The 14,084-nt window shown below is 41.2% G+C and overlaps 1 protein-coding gene across 2 annotated transcripts in view; it reads right to left on the bottom strand.

Annotated features, from left to right (window-relative positions):
* The window catches only part of Pak3 (p21 (RAC1) activated kinase 3), a 285,220-nt gene that overhangs the window by 239,652 nt on the left and 31,484 nt on the right, over positions 1-14,084 (bottom strand). The window contains exon 2 of one of the 2 annotated variants that reach the window (XM_026777964.1): positions 2,181-2,275. The exons of the other annotated variant lie outside the window; for it this stretch is intronic. The gene's annotated coding sequence lies outside the window, so the exon portion shown is untranslated. The remainder of the gene's footprint in view (positions 1-2,180; positions 2,276-14,084) is intronic. 2 annotated transcript variants of the gene reach the window in all.

Below are 14,084 nucleotides of genomic sequence, written 5' to 3'. Positions count from 1 at the left end.
AAAAAAGTAATAGCATCATTTACTCATGTAAATTTTAAGAACTCCACTAATTTGCAATACTGACTCTTTTCTGCTTTTTGTAAGATTAAGACATGAAAGCACATAAAAGTGACAGAAGAGAAAACAAGTATATCAGTAACTGCTCTTTTGTTTGACACCTTCTGCTGAGCACTGTCATGCGCTTTGCACAGAGTCCAGTTTAGTCTCCATCACAACTCAATGTTGTACAGAATATGACATGCCATGATAATGACAATAGCAGTGGCTAGCATTCACTGAGTGCTTAATCGTTAAGCAAGGTGTTTTCACACATATTACTTAGGGAAATGTGCATTCTATAGATGAGGATATCTAGGGCCAGATAGGATAGATGATTTGTCTCAAGTCACAGAACTAGGTAGTTGCAGATCAGATGGTCAAACATGAGTGCTTTTAGAGGTACAAGAATTCGCAACAGATGACACTTACATTGTCAAGAAGTACATGTATACAGTGAACAGGCCATACACACAAGATTAGAGAGAAGGGCATCATGAAGAGGCTAGAAAATGGCCCCACATGGTTGGAGTTGGGGGTACATGATGGGGAAGAACGTTCATTTGCAAGGCAGGTCTGCCCTCGGTGTCTTTAATCATATCACTTGTATCAGTTGGGACCTGTAGCCTCCTGTCAAAATTATTTATCACTTGGATATTCATCACAAAGTACTTAACTGTTCAAAACCTCTTTCATTCAACTCTCATCAGAGAAGCTTCTTACAGCAGATAGTAGTGAACACCAACACCCACATCTGACCAATGTGTACAGAATACGGGACTTTGTCGGGATCAGCCTTAAGTGAGACTTCTACCTTACTCTAAAAGCTCAGGGTAAGTTAATAGAAGGGGATGCCAGAATGATTATAAGAGGCAGAGGTGGCAGATTTTTTAAAGAAAACACTGTTTTCTGTACACACCAGGGCAGATGCACATATGAAATCACAACAATTATGGCAGCATGCACGAGACCTGCATAAACTCAAGCCAAAATAATCCCAACATGGAGAAGGGAAAGTAGGCATAAAGTCCCACCCATAACTGCAGAGCTATTGCCATTTGATGACTTCTGGGAGAGAGGGAGAGTCAGTCTTCTTTAATAGTGTATCATCTAGTATATTGACCACATTCCAGAGTTGGACATCCCAGAGTAATTGGTAAACACAAACTGGACTTCATGAGTTTTTTAAATGAGAAAGATAGAGAAAGAGATAAGAAAGAACAAATGGGTGGGTAGGGAGGAAGGCGTAGATCTGGGAGAGGTTGTGGGAGGGGTAAATTTGATCAAAATGCATTGTATACAATTCTTAATCAAAGAATAAAAAATATCAAAAATATTCACAACCCCACTCCAAGTTACAACAAAGAATACATTGTCCAATTCAACCCCTGATGACAAGTAAGTTGGCTCATGATAAGCCAGTAAACTGATAGCTTTTCAAGCTTAGTTTTTTCTTCCTTAGGTAGAAATGGTCCCCAGCACTACTCATCAAGCCAACAAAGAAAGTTCATCTCACCATAGTATGTGTAACAAGACTAATTGTCAATGATCTAAATGCCTATCAATATGAGGCTGGTGAGACCAAAAAATATGAAAGAGTCACAAACAATAATATTGTATTTTGGAAATAAAGTAAAACTATGTGTTTTGACAAAAGATGTTCCCAAAATATGTTGGGTGGGAGGAATGAATGTTCGTAAATTCATCAAACTGGCCAAATATATCTAGCAGAGTGTCAGAATGATATATGGACTTTCACTTTCAGTGTATGCTATTGACCTTTATAACAAACCCGTATACATTTATAATTAGAAAACATACTCGTATTCCCATTGTACGAAACAAACAAGCAAAACCTCCACCTTAGATTATCTTTATCCATCTTGTCTTTTTTAACACTGCCAGTGCTCATATGTTGGATTCAGTAATGCATTTGCTAATTTTCTCCTATGATTTTTCCATGAATGAACTACAATAAAACAGTAATGTCTTAACCAGACTATAATATAGCCCAATGGAGTGGCAATTGATTAAAGAATTTTACCCACAGCATAGGTGGCAACCAGTAGAAAGGTCTCTAGAGAAGGACCACAGGGTTTTTCCAACTTCATTAATAATTTAAGTGATATATAAAATGTACTTACCACGTCTGAAGATGACTCGAAGCTGGCAGAGTATCAAATACGTTGAAGAACAAAATTGAGATTCAAAGTGAACTCAGATGGGCTGAGATATGGGGCTAAAATTAAAAAGGTAAATTTTAAATAAGATAAAGAAAAGTACTCAACAAAAACCTTAAAACTCCATTTTGTGGCACTAGAAGAAAGGACAGTGTCTCAGAAGAAGCTTACATTGAAACTGACCAAGCAACCAAAGCTTTGACTGGACCGACAAATGCCAAATCTGAGCCAACAGTTTAATGAAGGTAGCAGATTTGGCTGGGAAACTGACTACCATTTAGGACAGATTAATTAAAGTATCATTTCTAGATTCGAAACGGGAGAAATTGTTGTAGTGCAGCCTTCCACATTCCTCCCCAGGATCTCTTCATTCAATGCTAAACAGCAAATATTTAGAGGATCACTGAAAAAATGTAGCACCTCCTGAGAAGAGACAGAAGATGGGGAAAAAACAAGACAAAACATAGTAAAAATCAGCCCATGGCAGGAAAAGATTTGGAAGAGACTTGGCGCCTGTCAAGCAGAACTATTGTACACAGGGCATTCGCTTGCCTTCACAACTCTCCTGCTTTCGTATAGAAGATATGTCCTTTTGCCCTTTTCTTGGGTTGCTTGCCACCCAGTGGTGGCAAGAAGACAGGTTGTACAATAAGCCTGTCAGAAAGTTTTTCTTCTTTTTTTTTTTTTTTTTTTTTTGGTTTTTCGAGACAGGGTTTCTCTGTGGCTTTGGACCCTGCTGTCCTGGAACTAGCTCTGTAGACCAGGCTGGTCTTGAACTTTTTCTGACTCTGAAAAGGTCTTGTTGGAGACTGGGTAGGCTGATAAGGTAAGAGAGTTTCAAATCCTAGCTGCATGAACTGAAGCCAGTGGCACAATTGTCCTTTAAGCTCCCAGGGACTACATTTCTTTTCCCCTAGTCGCTGTGACATGATTCCTTTCTGTACAATGAGCCCGCTTTCTGCAGTCCACAGAGTGTTAAGGGCAGCATTGCAGGACTTTCTGGAATTCTATCTCATTTATTATTGTTCAATTGTTCAGTATTGGCCAACTGGGGGTTAGAATCCTACTGCTTAGAGGAGGGGCAGATGACTGAAACATGTCAACTCAAGCTCCTATTCGAAGGACCTTCTCCATTTCTTCCTGCCTTTCTGAAAACAGTAACCACATTAACTCAAAAGCCCTAAAACATTCGGTCTGAGGGATTGTCTACTCTCCTATCCCATTACCCTTTCATTCTTTAAATTTGCTCCAGCAACACAGACATCTAGGTACTCTCCAAAATGATAAGCATTTGTCTGATTTGAGAACAGAGTCCTGCCTATTCTTTGTGCTTACAACCTTTTCTCTTGAGGTGGTTGCATGCTTCACTCTACCACCTACTTCAAGGCTCAACTCAGATCACCTCAGTGAGGCTTTTTCTAACCACTCTTTTTTTATTTCACATACCAGTTTCTCCTCCCTTCTCTCCTCCTGTTCCCTTCCCTCACCTCCCTTCTACCCCAACACCTACTCCTCCTCCTCCATTCAGAAGGCCTCCCATGGGAGTCAACAAATCATAACATATCAAGTTGAGGCAGGACCAAACTCCTTCCCCTGCATCAAGACTTGACAAGGCATCCTACCATAGTGAATAGATTCCAAAGAGCCAACTCATGCTTTAGGGACAGACCCTGATCCCACTGCTAAGGACCCCACAAACAGACCACCCTACACAACTGTCACCCACATTCAGAGGGCCAAGGTCAGTCCCATGCCAACTCCCTAGATTTCGGTCCAGAGTCCTTGAGCTACACAAGCTCAGGTCAGCTGTCTCTGTGGGTTTCCCTGTCATGATCTTGCCTCCCCCCTTTGCTCATATAATCTCCCCTTCCTCTCTTCAACTGGACTGCTGGAACTCAGGCCAGTGCTTGGATCTCTGCATCTGCTTCCATCAGCACTGGATGGAGGCTCTGTGATGACAACTAGGGTAGTCACCAATCTGATTACAGATCCGACAACTCTTTTAAAATATATGTGGTACAGGTTTCTACATACACGCTGCCAATTCCAACCACTTTACATGAAATATGCTTTTTTGATAGTTTATTTTGGTTTCCTTTCTCTTTTGAACTGTAAGTTCTTTACATATGAACATGTAGTTCTCATGTCTGATGTGTGTATGTTTTGGGGGGATATTCTGCTTCCACAGACATGTTAAGTGTCTGGTGGACTGTCTCCCAAATCCATACTTTTTTTCTTATCTTATTATCTCGACACAACAACAGCAATCATGCGCTGGTAAAAACATAAAATTTCAGTTACATTAAAGAAATTTTACTTTAACAAGTGACTTCCAAACTGATAACAAGATATTGAGTACTGAGTAGGAAGACTGGCTATACTTTTCTATATTTTTTCTCAATTTCCTTGATTTGTCATGCAACTATGTCACATTACTGATTAACTGATGATAATAATTATAGTAGCTAATATCAGCTGAGTGTTAACAATGTACTAACATTGTGATAAACACTTTACTTGATTAAGATATTTAGTCCCTATGACAGTCGTTTGAAGTTGGCACTACTAAAATCCCCATCTTAAAGACCAGAAAACTGAAAAGAAAGAAGGTATCAAATCCTGGCCATGGTCACACAATTAACGTCAGACAAATTTCAAGGTGCATGTAATTAACCCTTGTCATCAATGGAAAATGGAAAATTGATGATGGTGATAGAGATAAATCTAGTGTTGCTAGTCTTAATCATGCATCAGGAGCTATGCTGATTACCACACATCATCTCATTGAAATCTTGGAATACTACTACTATTATTTTTTTTCAGCCTAAACTACCTGTAATTTACTCAGCTATTAACAGTCACACTTAGCCTTGATTTCATGAGACACGTGTTTTGATTATCTTTCTGCACAGTAGAGCAGTAGGGAAGCAGGGAAAGCAATCAATAACCTCTTAGTGCTACTTGAACTTTCCACATCTTGAAAAGTAGGCTTTCAGGACATTTGACGATTTCAGTCCTCATAACATACTTCTTGCTTTCTTGCTTCACTAATTCCCCTGCCAATGACATCCCAAAGCACAGTTTTCAATGCAGTTCTTCTCCAGGAATCCATTTTTGGCCTTTCTGTCATGCCCCCCCCATCTGTAGTTCATACACTACAATCACTCACGTCCAGCTTTATAGTGTCAACTGTCTTTCTATTCAGCTAGAATACAGCTCAAGAAAGCAGCTGAGTCCTATGCTCCTTGGCATGTCCCTAGTCAATAGTTTGCACGTAATTACGGTATTGATTTAGTCATAATGCTATGCCTCATAGTTGTACAAATGGTCTTTTGTTCAAGGCACTCTCATACATATTATCTCACCTTAGCCTCACAGCAGACCTGAGAGATAAGAGAAACAGGTCCAATTCTACTCGCGTTGATAGCTATAGGAATATGGAGCCAGGGAGGTTGAACAAGTTGTCTAAAGTCACATATCTGAGAAGTGAGACTAGCTCCTGGGACATTGCGCACCAGAGTCTTTAGACTAGACCACACTGATTCCACAAAAAGATGCTGCTGGTGCAAGCACTGCTAATAACCTTCCTATAAAGACCTCGCCTTGATTCAAGCATTGAAGCAAAGGCAGTGTGCCAAGAGGCAGTCTCCTCAGTAAAGGTAAACACATCTACTCTGGTGAGAAGAGCCTGGGGCTTATCAGCTGAATGGTGATGACTCTGTTACCATCTGTGTGGAGAGGACTGGTGACTGAATGTTGTCTTCTGCACATGGAAACTATTTCAACCTTCAGCATAAAGGAGACAGCCTAGCAGACAGTCTGGTGAGTGGGAAAGAGCCCTAAGATGCTGGAAACCTGGGTTCAAGTTCCAATTCTTCTAGAAACTACGGGTGTGACTATGGGGAAGGCTCCTAACCTGCCTGGTGCTCTACTTCCTCTTCAGAAGACTCCAAATTGCAAGGCCACTCATAGCTTGAAAGTTTTGTAAGTTTAGGACACATACATTTATGATCATAATTTTATGATCCATAGGATCATACTTGAACTGTACACAGATTTTCTTCTATGTAATGTGGAAAATAATTTCAAATTATTAATATACACGGGAAGGTAAAATGACTTTTGCATAAACGTTACTCATCTGTTAACTTTTTTAAAAACTGTAGGTTAGTGCAATAAATATTATGGGGAAAATAAAAGGCCAGTCAACAGTTCCAAAATGGTGTGGTTGGAGATCCTGCAAGGCCAACAGTTAGATGGTGTACAGAGAGGCTACAATAATCAAATGACCACACTGTCACGTGTTGCCTGGGAATTGGAATTCAACATTGCTTGTTCCTTTCATGAAGACTTTGTGGATGAAAAGGTAATGGATGACATAGTATCTTCCACATACCAAGCACACACTGAAAAGATAAAGAATGTGTGCTGATGTGAATCAAAACAGATCCTGAAGGCTGAGGAAATGGCTGAGTCAGTAAAAATCATACAGCACATGCACAAGGAACTGAGTTCAGATTCCCAGCGCCTATGACAAAAGCTGGTTGTGGGGTAGACGGATCATACTAGTGCCGGGCAGGTGGAGACAGGAGGATTCCTGAGGCTGGTCAGCTGGGCTTGCCAAATCACTGAACTCCAGTTTCAGTGAGAGAGCTTGTCTCAAGAACTAATATGGAGAATGACAGAGGAAGCTATCCAGCATCAACCTCTGGCTTCTACATGTGTGTATGCCCACATGTTCACATGCTTGAATACATATACACATATACCCCATACACAAACACACGTGATGAGCAAACAGAATTTCATGTAGGTATTTGCTTTCACAAAGGTGGAGTTTCCGCTAGAAAAAATAAATAGCACTGCCTGGAAGAAAGACAGAAGAGTGTGCATAAGAGCTGTTTGGACAGATGTTTGGCATGGCTCTCCAAAATCCTTGCTAATGAAGAACAACTGAACACCCCAATAAAGTCAGATGCATTTTCTATGTAATGGGGGGACAATATAATTAGCCTGATACTTGTAGTTAAACCCCTAACTTGCCCTTACATGTTAGGCCAGAGTCATTACCTGGTATTAGAATGCAATTCCATTTAAACAATAGCCAACTTTGTTGACCCAAGCCCAACATGGCAAAGATAAGAAGGGAAGAGAAATGAATCATATTACATTCTCTTGCTAGTAGTTTCTTGTCTACTTCAGGACTTGACGTATTATTTCTCTGGATACCAGCTTATCCAATTAAGAACTGAATATTTCAAACACATTTGGCCATTGTCTACAGTACAGCAAAATATTATTTTATGAAATATATATAATACACACATATATATGCATATATGAATATAGACACATATATACTACACGTTAATAAACTCTGTATAACTGTGCAAAATTACACATGTAAATGAAATAAGCATATCATGAAGCAAAATTCATCTTTACTCTGTCCAGTGCACAGTTATTTCCTTCCACTTTTGTTGGTTGTTTTAGTGCTCCTTATCGCCCATGAAGTTGATTTCCTGGTGAGTAACAACCCATGTGGAAACGTTGCTATTGACTAATAGTTGCCATATCTGCCCCACAACCCAACGTATTGCGGTCTGTATTAAATGCATCTTGTTGAAAAGGGCATGCTGCAATGGAACCCAGAGATCCATATCTGGGCGGCAAACAATATACCACTGCCCTTTCATCTTCATCTCCAACACATAATCTTGTACTGCTTTCCAAGCCTATGGGACCAGTCAGAATTTCTTCGAGTATAGCAATTCATGAATCTTCACACACACATGCACACACACACACACACACACACACACTCACACACACACACATTTTTTAAACCAAGGACCAGTTACAAACTACCATAAAGAAATACCAGTTCTCAGAAACAGAGGCAAATGACATCAACACTAATTACTGCTATGTTAGTCTTCCCCACATAGGATTTCTTATCTAACTGAAGTCTTCATGACAAGCCCATTTCATAGGTGAGGAAACTGAGTCTTAGAGCACTTCGGTAATTTGCTGGAAGGGACAGACAAGAAGATAAGACTGGGGCAGGACTGTGATTTTTTTCCATGATAGGATTATGAATCTGTGGTTATCCTATACTGCCTCCTCCCATATTCCTCCCAGGAACATATTCAGAGGCCTTGGATCTGCCCAGAGGGATCTATACTATTCTGAGATCACACTCACATTGCTCAACCATCCAAGGTAAAGACCAGCCATAAAACAACACTTATCTATGCCATTCATTGAATACTTTTGTTCCTATTGTATATGTGTGTCTACACTTACACCTTTCAGTTATACTGTAAATATCAAGGCACAGAGAACAAAACAGGCTCAATAAGGAGAAATGGCTTAGCCAAATCCCCACAGCAAGTTACAGCCAAGCTGCCTTACTGTGACTTCCTTCTGGCAGGGCCTAATACTGCACTTGGGTGGGTTTTCTCAAGAGCTCCCAGCTTTCCCTTATTCTAAGTCCAGCTCCCTTTAAGACAGAAGAGATGGCTTACTTTCTCCCATCCTCCACAGAGAATTTACACCACCAGTTTCAGAAATGCATGAGCTAGCTTGTCTATACACTGTCTGAGGGACAGGTTGCCCCGACCTAGGGGAGGCTGTGCTGAGGGCTGGCAGCATGTCTATTTCGGGCCTGCAATTTGTAAAAAGCTCTGCACTATGCTTTAAAGAAAAAAATCATAGATTTTTTTTGATAAAGGGAAAAGGCTCTGTCCCTCCCACAGAGGCAAAATGCCACCAGCCACTAGCAAAGCAACCCATGAATCTCTGTGCAGCAAAATGCTTTGAGCACACAGCTGAACTGTGTGGAGGATGGGACGGCATAAAAGAGTTGGAGGGATATAACCGTTTCCCATTTTGTCTCCTGAGCCGAGGCCCTCCCTCCCTCCATTGATAATATCCCCTCTGTTTTGCCACAGAGAGGGGTGTTTATTACAGTGTGTATGTGACTATGTCACAAATGACTAGTTATTTATTAAACACTGTGTCAATTCTAACATTTTTCTTTATCTCTTCACCTTCACAATGTAAATCTTTTCTCCCCCCCCCCTTAACAGTCCTGTGGGCAAACCTCAAACCGCCCATACACCCATCACCATCACATGCACACACACACACACACACACACACACACACACACACACACATACACACACATGATAAAAAAAGTAGTTATTTCTCCTAGCTTCAGTATGCCTAGCTATAAAGTGAATAAGCTGCGTCAGAAGGTCTGCTGTTAGGGCTATTTACTGCTTCTAGGGTTCTGTTCATATATGCAGATAAAGATGCAAGCATTGTCCATGAAATGGCATTTCAGGTACAGTTTATTAGCAGTAACTTAATTTCAAATCGTGTGTGTATGTGTGTGCATCAGTGCATATGTGCTCCTGCTCTCTTTCTCCGCATTGGTGGGGGGGGTGCTGAGATAGGATCTCTAGCCAGTGTTGGCCTCCAAATCCAACTGCAAGCAAGGATAATCTTGCACTTCCAATTCTCCTGTTTCAGCCTCCCAAGTACTGGGAATACAGGCTTGCACTACCTGGTGCTAGGGTTGAAACCCAAGGGCTTATGTATGGTGTGCAAGTACCGTACTAACTGAGTTACATCTCTAGAGAAGTTAGTTTTGCCCAGGAGCATTCTCCCATTCTCACAAAGACCCACACTGCCTTTTCCCAACGGTGGTACAATTTTCATTCTTTTTATTGGCAGTCAGGACCAGAAATCCTGGCTAGGCAGTTACCTCTTCCACATGTGTCAGTTCCTCTCTCCATGTGAAGGTGGTGAGTGCGATCTGGCCTTGTAATCACCCAGGTTTCAACTCCATAGTGTTCAAGCAAGTGCCATTCTCACCTCACTAGAAGCATTCGCTTTGACATCAAGAAAATCCAAGGGGGTATTAAATTTGCTTTGTGGCTGCAGCTCCCTTCAGTTTGTCAGAGACTGGCTCAAGATTTGATGCTTTTATAGATTTTAAAATCATGAATGTGCAAAATGCCTCAGGCTCTTTATATGCATTGCCAGTTACCCAAGTGGATCCTACCCAGTGGCGTTGCTAACGAGAACAGTGTTTGTTGTCGCTTGCCTACATAGCACATGCCCCTGTTTCACCTGCTCCCCACTGCTTGGTTCAAGAGAATGAGAGGGTTGCAGAGGAATGGGGATGCTTCCAGGATGTTTTGAAAAAGGAAAAAAGGAAATGAGAGGAAATGAAACATGTTCTCTTTTTTTCTGCAGGCCTTCAGAGTGATTTACATTAACCTTCCTGTGTCTGAATTCAAGTCATTCTATCTCCTGGGACTGAGTGTGCTCAGAGTCAAATAGTGATGATTTGAGGAGATAGCACATAAGGTCACTATAGAAACTAAGTGAGTAAAGAGCCAGAAGCAATTCTCAGTACGTGCAAATATCTCAATCACTGCCCATTATGCTGATTACCTTTCTCCTTGGTTATACTGGTCTTTAAGCTTTCTGTTTCAAATGATTATATTCTGGTTATCTCTGTTTATCAAGGGATCTGCAAGCACACTAGACACAGGGCTGAGATTATGTGCATCTTAAAGCCCCTAGTGGGGAAGGAATTGATCGAAACTGTCTGTTTTCCTGTTTACGTACTTACTCAGCAAGTATTTATTGGCTACCCATTAAATTACAGACACCACATTAGGTGATGAAGCACATAATGGTGGCAAAAGTCCTTAGCTGATAGAGTCAGCACTATAAGTTGGGGCAGAATGAGAGGAAGACAAATACTCAAAAATTACGAACCAGAGACATTAAGAGACAGAACATGTGGCTAGGGTTAGAGAACCCAGTGAGAGGGAGACAGAAATGAGTCCACAGGCAAAGGCAGGGAACACATCATTCTAGCTTCGCCATGTGCTGTTATCCTAACACTATTGGAATGTAAATTGGATTCGAAACAAGCAATCAATATTCTCAATGTCTCAAATATTTGTTAAAGTCGGTGGTGATTGTTGTTTGGCATTGAGATTGTCCAGAAGACTGTTAGAATGTGACAGGAAGGTGCTCCCTCCTCCATTCGAAAAATGATAGTGTTAAGGTCATCTCTTATGATCAGTGCTAAATAGCGTTTAAGCGCTGCCCTGGGTCATTCATCCAAATGCTGGCAGGCAGCAGTCTGGACCATGTACACCCACATTCTTCTCACTTGTGCATTTCTTGTCACTGGAATACATATACCATCAAAACATTTTGCACCCCATTATTTTACCTCCTCCCTAGAAGGAGGTAACTCTGGGAAAAGCCACTGTGGAGGGAAGTGACAGGACTTAATTCTGGTAGAGCAATGGGCAGTGGACAAAAGAAGTAACTGGGAGGCTGAGGCAGCACCATTGTGTGTGTGCGTGAGTATGGGCTTTTCCAAGTCTGTTCAAGGTGGTACACACAAGCACACTTTTATATAGGAGCACAATTGCTCCTGCATTCTCAGATGTAGAGCCAAGAAATTCAGAATCTCTGTACCCATCTGCACAATCTTATGTAAGTTAGTGTCTGTGATATATATATATATATATATATATATATATATATATATATATATATATATATGGACCACACACAGCTATGGCTCCCTGAACATCCATCTTTTGCAAGCTGAAAGCAAGAGTGGAAGTGACTAGATGGTCATTGCACTGGCCCTAGAAAAAGATAGTAGTGGCTCATACTAGGTGATAGCCAAGGAAGTAGGGAGAAATGGCTAAATAGGGATCTGTTTTGAAGTTAAGTCAACAGGATTGCGTTGGGTCTACGATGTGACAGGAAGGAGATTAATTAAAAGAAGCTGAGGACAACAACTGGGAGTTTGAATCAAGAAAGCAGGTGGGCAGATGCGTTTGTAGAAGATTCCTTCACAAGTTCTGCTATGAGCAAGTCATGATTTAAGCTGTCCAGTTAAGTAGCCTGCTAAGCAATCTCTGTCTTAAGCTTCTAGCTCTTTCTCCTTAAAGAAAAAAAAAAGATACTCCTCACTGAGGAGATCAAAGTGTCTCTCTAGGAGGCCTTGGAGAAATTAGCAGTTCTTGATATTTAGATACTTATCTTTGCCTTAAAAAGGCTTCTTCCTGTTCCTGTTTGACCCAAGGTAAAATTATGACCTTGTTCTACCTGTTTCTCCAGGTTTCTTATTTCCAGCATCCCGATACCTCTCCCTTTTTAAGTTTCTCACCATTTCCAAATATCTCTTTCTTGTTTTTCTTTTTGATCAGAACCCCAAAGTCTTCCCTCCATATCGGGAATGCACCTTCATTCAAGGACAAGAGTGACTATGGACCAGTTCCAAACAGCCCAGAACTCCATGACTTCACCAGATAGATCCCTCTCTTCCATAAAAGAAAAAAAGGTGTTCGGGGCAAGAAGCAGAGACAAGTAAGCTAAGGAAATGAGCCAAGTGCTGAGAAATTAAAGAAAATAATGCTGACGAAGTGGGGGGAGGATTAATCAGGAACTCTTAAGGTCGTTGTGATCTCTTTGATTGCATTAACATGTAGTAGCAGAAGTCTACAGATTGATTAATATTTCCACAGAAGAAAACTAATGTAGGCTAGCAGCATGGCTATTCAGAGCTCTGTCTTCCTTAGAGAGAGTCTGTGCTGGCAGGTGACAGGCCCTCCTTACTCCTGGGCCAGACACATTTCCTATAACTCACTACTTGCCAAGATAGGGATCATGTGGGCAAGGCCCTTAGCACCTTTAACAAATTTAAATCTGCCTCCTGTGCATGGTGTGTCGGTTTAGATCATTCATTTCACCACTTCCAAGTATCCTATTCTAGATGAGCTGGGACAAGCTTTAGAGAGAGAGAGAGAGAGAAATTGCTTCTAGCAATCCACATGAATCTTTGGAGCCTGTCCTTGCCCCATATGCCCTGACTGTGACTCACACTTCCTGTAAGTCCTCACAGCTTTCTATTCTCCTGCCTGTATAGTCAGAGGAGGAAAGCAATTATCCTTCCCAATGATGCCTTACAGACTTTTCTTCTGTGTGCCAAAGATACCATGCTGTGGTCCACTTGCCTCATCCCTGGTATCCAGAGAGAGAGAGAGAGACAGAGACGGAGAGATAGAGACTGAGACAGAGGGACAGACACATACAGAGAGGACTGCCTCCTGCAGACAAATATAGGAAAGGAAATACCAATTAAAACTAGATCCCAGTGTCTCCAGCTCCACCTATGTACCAGTGAATAGTGTAAGTGCTTTGTATTGATGCTGTGCCAAGTGAGGTCACCATTTCACAGCTTAAAGAAACAAAGATCTGAGAGATTTAGGTGATCGAGATCACCAAACTAGAAATGAGTGAAGTTAGGGTTTGAACCGAAATATATATGACTTCTGTGCAACTGCCTACAACTAGCTGCGTAAACCTCATAAAACAAGAAGCATCCTTCTATTTCCAATAACTTCCTTCTCTATAGACAGAGGAAGTCCATCTCTCTCTAAAAATGTTGAGATGCTTGCCAAAACATTGACTCCAACCCTGATCTCTATTTTGCTTTCTACTAAATAGCACCTTTGTAGTCATGTACCTTACTCACTTACCTTACACACCACAAACTTATTTTGGGTTCCAACCAGCTTTCTCTTGATTTGCTTCTTTCTGCTGGCACCGGTTTCTAGGCTACCAACTTCAGCACCATCCTTAATTCCTCTTCGTCTAATCACCAAGGTAAGGTGACTTCCCCTTTACAGTGTCTCTTAACCTTGCCCTTTCTGCCATTTCAAGTTTTTCTGATACATCATTTGCCTTAAACACTACACAAATTAACTGTTCATTGGCTGCCATGGGTCAGACATCCCAGGCTACAATGCTCATCAA

The sequence above is a fragment of the Microtus ochrogaster genome, unplaced genomic scaffold (assembly GCF_000317375.1).
Source record: "Microtus ochrogaster isolate Prairie Vole_2 unplaced genomic scaffold, MicOch1.0 UNK92, whole genome shotgun sequence".
Classification (NCBI taxonomy): Eukaryota; Metazoa; Chordata; class Mammalia; order Rodentia; family Cricetidae; genus Microtus; species Microtus ochrogaster.
The sequence above is the reverse complement of the archived record's forward strand: the minus strand, read 5'-3'. Positions and strand labels throughout refer to the sequence as shown.